Below are 7,396 nucleotides of genomic sequence, written 5' to 3'. Positions count from 1 at the left end.
ATCATGTAAAGCTGTTTTATTGTTCTAATAAGGAACATTTTTGCACATCAAAACAGCATGACTATAGCATGCCATCAATTTGCTTTTGCATGTAAGCATGTCCAGTGTTAATCATGTATTTATTTTTGCCATTATGTCCGGCAATAAATTATGGGCTTGCTGTATATTATCACAATATTTTTTTTCTGTAGTATGAATATAATTACTGCCTTACATTCCCATGCCCCCAGAGGATGGCATACTGTATACTCGGGTATGGAAAGGTTTCATCGACTTTTTGGCTTGAATACAAAGCATTTGAGATGATTCATTCTGTCCAGCCATCTGTTCATTTGGCTCATACTGTTTTTTGGGTTAATGTTTTTTGGATTATAGTTTGATAAATTGAAGATTTACTGCATGAAGGCTTCTTACTAGTTCTATTGCAATTCTGTTTTAGAGCATGAGTTAGGCCTCAAAGAATGCCTGAATTTGGTAACAAATATTAAATGTCCTTTAAAAACACATCCAGTCACCCACATTTATATGTTTGGCAGTCTGTTACTATGTGTTATTTCAACTGTAGCCTTCACATCCACATGTTTTCTTTTAAACTTCCATGCAAATGGCTAATTTCCTATGAAATATCTTCCTTCCTTCCTTCCTTCCTTCCTTCCTTCCTTCCTTCCTTCCTTCCTTCCTTCCTTCCTTCCTTGGGGGAGGGGGGAGGGCGGTGGACAACACAAAATAAAAAAACATTTGGGTTGTAAATGAACCAATAAACCTGTAATGTCAAATAAACAACCAATAAACCTGTAATATCAAAACAGGAATGACAGCCCCTTACATTTTATTTGATCTTATTCAAACCAATCAAATAAGCTAGTAAAGGAAGACTACCATTAGTGGAACAGCAGTCAATGCATGTTGTTGAAGTGCTGACACCAGGCCCTTAGCTGCCACGCCTCCAGCCAGTGAGTCCCTGTCACTGCATAAGGGTTCCAAGCTGGAGGCACGCTTAAGAAGGACCAGCAACCACAGTCCCAACACCCAAGGGAGGTGCTGTTGCTGGTCTAGCAACTGCTGCTGCCAGGCTGGAGAAGCCAACGTTGAACCACTCTTAATCCCTTAAAAATATATGGGGGCGCAGAAGCCAAATAAGTACATTCCTAGAGAGGGAGAAGGCAGAGGTAGAGGGAAATGGTTGTCTGATGTTTTTCTTGGGCCATTCCATTACCTCCCTAAAGTTCTAGCCCTCTGATGTTCATAGTAATGTAAGGTCACCAAAGATTATGTAAATAGTTCCTGATACTGCTTTCCGCCAAGCAATCTCATGACAGGACTCCATAAAAGGCGTCGGGTCTTAATGCTGGTTTAAATCCTCTAGCAGTGGTTTGCAAGCTTGTGTCATATGGATATTTGGCAGGCACCTCACAATAATTCCAACAGTGCGTAATGTGCATGGGGAGAAAAGGTTACTCCAAGGTCAATAACTGAGCTTGAGGATGGCTTGATATTTATATGTACTGTCTCTGCCAATTGTTATTTCCTAGGACCTGTTCTGTATCGAAATTCATTATTTTATATCTTATCTCTTTAGCTTAACATCTGTAACCTTTGACCTATGAAGTCATTGTCAAGGCTGTGAGAATTACATTTCTGGGAAGCCAATAAAGTAGATTAGGGCTGGAGTTATTTGGAGAGTAATGAAAGTGGCAGATCTCCAAGGCTAAACAGTGGGAAGGATAGAAGAAAGAATACTGTTACTCCATTCTCCTCGTTCCACCCAAACATTAGCCTGTAATGTAATCTACTGTTCAATCTCTGTCTGATTTTCCTGATACATAGACCTAGAGGGCTGGGAGGTAACAGTAGACTGTAGGTCGCACTCATCTCCTCCCTTCCTTTGAAAAATGCCATTGTTTTAGAAACAAAGATGGTGATCTGGTTGTCTAATTTCATAATTTACATTACCAATTCCCCGAATCACCTCATATGGTCCCTGCCACTTAGCATACAGTTTAGACTCCGAAGTGGGAAGTAGCAACAGTACCTTATCTCCCGGTCAAAAAGTCTGAATCCATGCTTGTTTATTGTACTGTTGCTCTTGACGGTGCTGAGCCAAGTTCTCGTGTGCCAAACGACCGACGAATTCCAGACGGTCTCTCAACATTATTACATATCTGACTACATTTTTAGAACTCTTTGGGCCTGTCACAAAGACAGCCAGAGTGGGTGGCGTCAGACCAGAAGCAGGAAGGAATACAGAGAGACTTGGGGTTGTGATGAGCTGAGTGCAATGGCTGCACTCAGCGTTTATTAACAAATAAAAGGTTTTAACACAAAACAAAACAGGACACGGCACTACACGCCAAAATAAAAAGACAAACAAAACGGACTACACAGACAAACAAACACGGTGAGCAGATACTCTAACTATTATTATTATTATTATTATTATTATTATTCTCTTTACCTCCGTCTCCAATCCCGTTCTCCACTCACCGAACACCTAACCACGAGTGACTAAAAATGTGCCTATTTATACTGTTGTGCTGGGATTCAATTACTAATTAATTATTCAATTGAATCCCAGCACGTGAATTAATTCTGTGCAACCCCGTGCTCATATATTACATTTAACCAGCACGTGAAGTGATTTGTGCCCTCCTCGTGCCTAAATACAAATCTACACTTTTTAAATACACGTGAAACACAGACCCGTTTATATCCCGTGTACCAATCTATACACCAACATTAACATATGCACGCATACATACATACACAGAACACACAAATGCACACAGGGGCGGGGCACTTTGCCACATATACCCCCCCTTGTGCGCAGCACACATGGCCTCAACGGCCACCTCCCCCCTTAAATACCCAGCAGTCCAGGCCAAAGTCTCGGGCTGGGAAGGGAGGCTTCAGTGGGCCCATGTCTGGAAATGCTGTCAGCTCCCCTGCCGGTAGTGGCACGGCTGACAGCATGCTGGTCCCGTCCTGCAGCGAAAAAGCTGCGGGGGCAGGTGGTCCCCCGACCTCCCCCTTCTTCGTAGCCGGCAGCTCCCTCCTGTGGGGCTCCGGCCACAAGAACTCCTGCAGCGAAACTGCTGCTGGGGAAAGTGGTCTCCAGACCTCGCCCCCCTTCTTCGTGGCCGGCAGCTCCCCTTTCTGGGGCTCCGGCCACCGTACTCCCTGTGGAGGTACGGGCAGCAGAGGCAGCTCCTGCTCCTCTGTTCCGGGCGGTGGCGGAAGCAGAGGCAGCTCCAGCTCCTCTGCTCCTGGTGGTGGTGGAGGCAGAGGCAGCTCCTGCTCCTCTGCTCCTAGTGGAGGAAGCGGTGGAGGTGGCGGAGGCAGAGGCAGCTCCTGCTCCTCTGCTCCTGGGGGTGGTGGAGGCAGAGGCAGCTCCTGCTCCTCTGCTCCTAGTGGAGGAAGCGGTGGAGGTGGCGGAGGCAGAGGCAGCTCCTGCTCCTCTGCTCCTGGTGGTGGTGGAGGCAGAGGCAGCTCCTGCTCCTCTGCTCCTAGTGGAGGAAGCGGTGGAGGTGGCGGAGGCAGAGGCAGCTCCTCTGCTCCTGGCGGCGCTGGCTCCCTCCGCTGTGGCAGCTGAGCTGGTGCGCGCCGTGCTGCCTTCAGCAGCATGAATAGAGGCTGCTGGGGAACACCAGCCTCCTGCCCCTCTCCCCCCCAAAAATTTCCAGGGGGTTGGGCCTGTAACTCCTCCCCTTCCAGCTCTTGGGGCTGAACCAGCAGGCATTTTCCCTCTGCTGGTGGCTTGGGTCCCAGAGCTGTGGAAGCCCCGACTTGCCTCCCTTTGGGCTGTGGATGCACCGACTCCTCCCTTTTGGGCTGTGGACGCACCGACTCCTCCCTTTTGGGCTGTGGACGCACCGACTCCTCCCTTTTGGGCTGTGGACGCACCGACTCCCCCCTCTTGGGCTGTGGACGTTCGGGCTCCCCCCACTCAGGCGTAGGACGTTCGGGCTCCTCCCACTCAGGCGTAGGACGTTCAGGCTCCTCCCACTCAGGCGTAGGACGTTCGGGCTCCTCCCACTCAGGCGTAGGACGTTCGGGCTCCTCCCACTCAGGCGTAGGACGTTCAGGCTCCTTCCGCTTGGGCTGTGGACGCTCAGGCTCCTCCCGTTTGGGGTGTGGACGCTCAGGAACCTCCCGTTTGGGCTGTGGACGCTCAGGCACCTCCCATTTGGGCTGTGGACGCTCAGGCACCTCCCATTTGGGCTGTGGACGCTCAGGCTCCTCCCGCTCGGGCTGTGGACGCTCAGGCTCCTCCCGCTCGGGCTGTGGACGCTCAGGCTCCTCCCATTTGGGCTGTGGACGCTCAGGCTCCTCCCGCTTGGGCACTGGCGAGCTGGCATAGGGGCATCCTTACCAGTCATGTCCCCCTTCCTCACATCGCCCGCACCAGCTCGGTGGCACCTCGGAGCAGTCCCTCCAGCGGTGATCCACCTCGGAGCACCAGGTGCACCAGGGGAACAGGTTCTCTGGCTCCTCTGGCCGCTGTTGCAGTTGTGGTTGGGGCGGTGGAAGCAGCAGTCTACCCCCCCCCCCTGCTGGTCGTGGAGACTGAGGCGACCCCTGCTCCTCCCTCTCCTGATGGACAGGGCAGTGGGCCACGAAGTGCTCACCTCTGCAGATGGGGCATAGTTGGGGTAGCTGTCCGAGGGGGTACCAGGGGCAGTTGGTGCTGGAATGCCCAGGCTCAGCACAGCAGTAACACCCGGGCTGCTGTTCCTCCGGCTGGTGTTGTGGTTGCTGTTGCTGCTGCAGCTTTCCTTTCCCCCTTCTCTTCTTACTCCTCCTCCCCACCTTCCTCTCCTGGGCCGGTTCCTCCTCCTCCTCACCTTGGAAGGGGCAGATCGCCACCGTGTGTCCGTAGACTCCACAGGCCATGCACCAGCCTTGGTCCTCGAGGCCCCCAAGGAGGTCCTCCAGGTCCCGGCAGCCGTCTCTCCAGCCTTCCATTTTCACTTTTTTTTTTTTTTTTTTTTTTTTTGAAAATAGTCCTGTGTTTTTTTTTTTGTTTGTTTTTTTTTTAAACACAAAACCCCCTCTCCTGGTCTGACGCTTGGATGCGCTGTTATCCCACTCTGACACCACGTGTCACAAAGACGGCCAGAGTGGGTGGCGTCAGACCAGAAGCAGGAAGGAATACAGAGAGACTTGGGGTTGTGATGAGCTGAGTGCAATGGCTGCACTCAGCGTTTATTAACAAATAAAAGGTTTTAACACAAAACAAAACAGGACACGGCACTACACGCCAAAATAAAAAGACAAACAAAACGGACTACACAGACAAACAAACACGGTGAGCAGATACTCTAACTATTATTATTATTATTATTATTATTATTATTATTATTATTATTATTATTATTATTATTATTATTATTCTCTTTACCTCCGTCTCCAATCCCGTTCTCCACTCACCGAACACCTAACCACGAGTGACTAAAAATGTGCCTATTTATACTGTTGTGCTGGGATTCAATTACTAATTAATTATTCAATTGAATCCCAGCACGTGAATTAATTCTGTGCAACCCCGTGCTCATATATTACATTTAACCAGCACGTGAAGTGATTTGTGCCCTCCTCATGCCTAAATACAAATCTACACTTTTTAAATACACGTGAAACACAGACCCGTTTATATCCCGTGTACCAATCTATACACCAACATTAACATACGCACGCATACATACATACACAGAACACACAAATGCACACAGGGGCGGGGCACTTTGCCACAGGGCCTCATTCACTAAACGGTGGTAAATTACCAGAATTACTGCCACAACGCGCACACAAAAATGAAGCAGCAGTCACTCTATTCACAAAGCTAATTATATGCACAAATAAAGAGAGATAAAAGTTGTCATTTTGCGCTGAATTATGCACAACGTTTACACACACTTTATTATAGTATATAAGGATGCTCAAAAGAAAAGGCAAGTACTGTGAGGCAGATAAAACTCACCAACATTTTTGAGTTTTGTAAACCTTTAAAATTTATGATGACACATTAATTACAATGACCGTGTTATTCCCATATACTATTTTGCTGCCATTATTAGGAAATCATATATGCCACTGGAGCCTATCAACCTAACAAAATAATATCAATAAAAAAACTAAGCATAGACAAAAACAGCTAGTGTTTCTCCCTCTGGTACATTGTCTATTATTGCAAAGGCAGACACACAGTTGAAATCAATGCCATTCTTCACAAGTATTTTAATGATAGCCTGGCCTACTACTGTTGTGTGGTTAGAGTCAAGACGCAATGTATCTATTAAGTAAGCAGTATGTTCCTCTAAATTAGCAGTTGTAAAGCTCTGTGGGATGAAAATAATGCACAAAACACGGTTGCCTTGATCATCAGTGGCCTCTTCGCATACAACGCAAACAGACTCAGAATCGTTCATGTTGCCATTTATATATTCTTTGTGTGCTGCATACACTTTAGGGAGATACTCTCGTCTGAGTGTCACTGTTAGGCATGGCTCCACAATTCTGGATTTTTTTCATTAAAATTTTTATAATATTTCATTGACCAGCCATTGTATCAGTATGTTCGCTGCACTAAAGGCTTCTACGAATTCAAACATGTTTACGTGTTTATCCACTTTCTGCGCTCTTTTTAAACAGTCCTGTGATTGTGACCTGCTTGTTCGGTAATGTGGCAGGGTGCCCTGCTCCAGTGCATATTTTTGTGTTTTATGTTTTATGTGGTGTGTATGTATTGGTGCACAGAGTGTGGGTTATGTAGCACAGATGATTTAAATGTATATTTGTATTTAGGCACAGGGATTGCACAATCACTTCACGTGCAGATTAAAGTGGGTAGTTGTATGGGGGCACGGGGAGTGCACAATTAGTTCACGTGCAGACTGTGCCGCGATTCAATTGAATGATTGATTAGCAATCAAGTCTCGGCACAGCTGCATAAAAGAGTGAGTGTTTCATGCACACAGGATTGGGTGTTCAGAGTAGAGAATGCAAGTAGAGAGAGGAGGTAAATCTGTAAACTAAAGTAAACAATTGCTACTTGTGCTGACTTTAAACCAGCACGATACTTGTTTGTTAGTGTTTTGTCTGTTTAAACCTTTTATTTTCAGTAAACTGGTGCAATAGCGCAATTCACTCACCACTCTGTCCTGCATTTCTTGGCCTGCCATAACCACCAGCCAGCCTGTTCACATATGGTGTCAGAACCGGAATAACAGCGGCTCCAAGACTCAGACCAGGAGAAGTATTGCGGTTGCAATTTGTTTATTTATTTATTTTTTAAACTGGGTCTCTGAAAAAAAAAATGACCTATGAGAGCAGGGAGTTTGGGCATCTGCAGGGGGCATGCCCATACAAGGACCCTCTTTTCTGGGAGTTGATCCGCTGG

Source organism: Acipenser ruthenus, chromosome 1 (assembly GCF_902713425.1).
Source record: "Acipenser ruthenus chromosome 1, fAciRut3.2 maternal haplotype, whole genome shotgun sequence".
Classification (NCBI taxonomy): domain Eukaryota; kingdom Metazoa; phylum Chordata; class Actinopteri; order Acipenseriformes; family Acipenseridae; genus Acipenser; species Acipenser ruthenus.
This window is presented reverse-complemented; position numbering follows the sequence as displayed.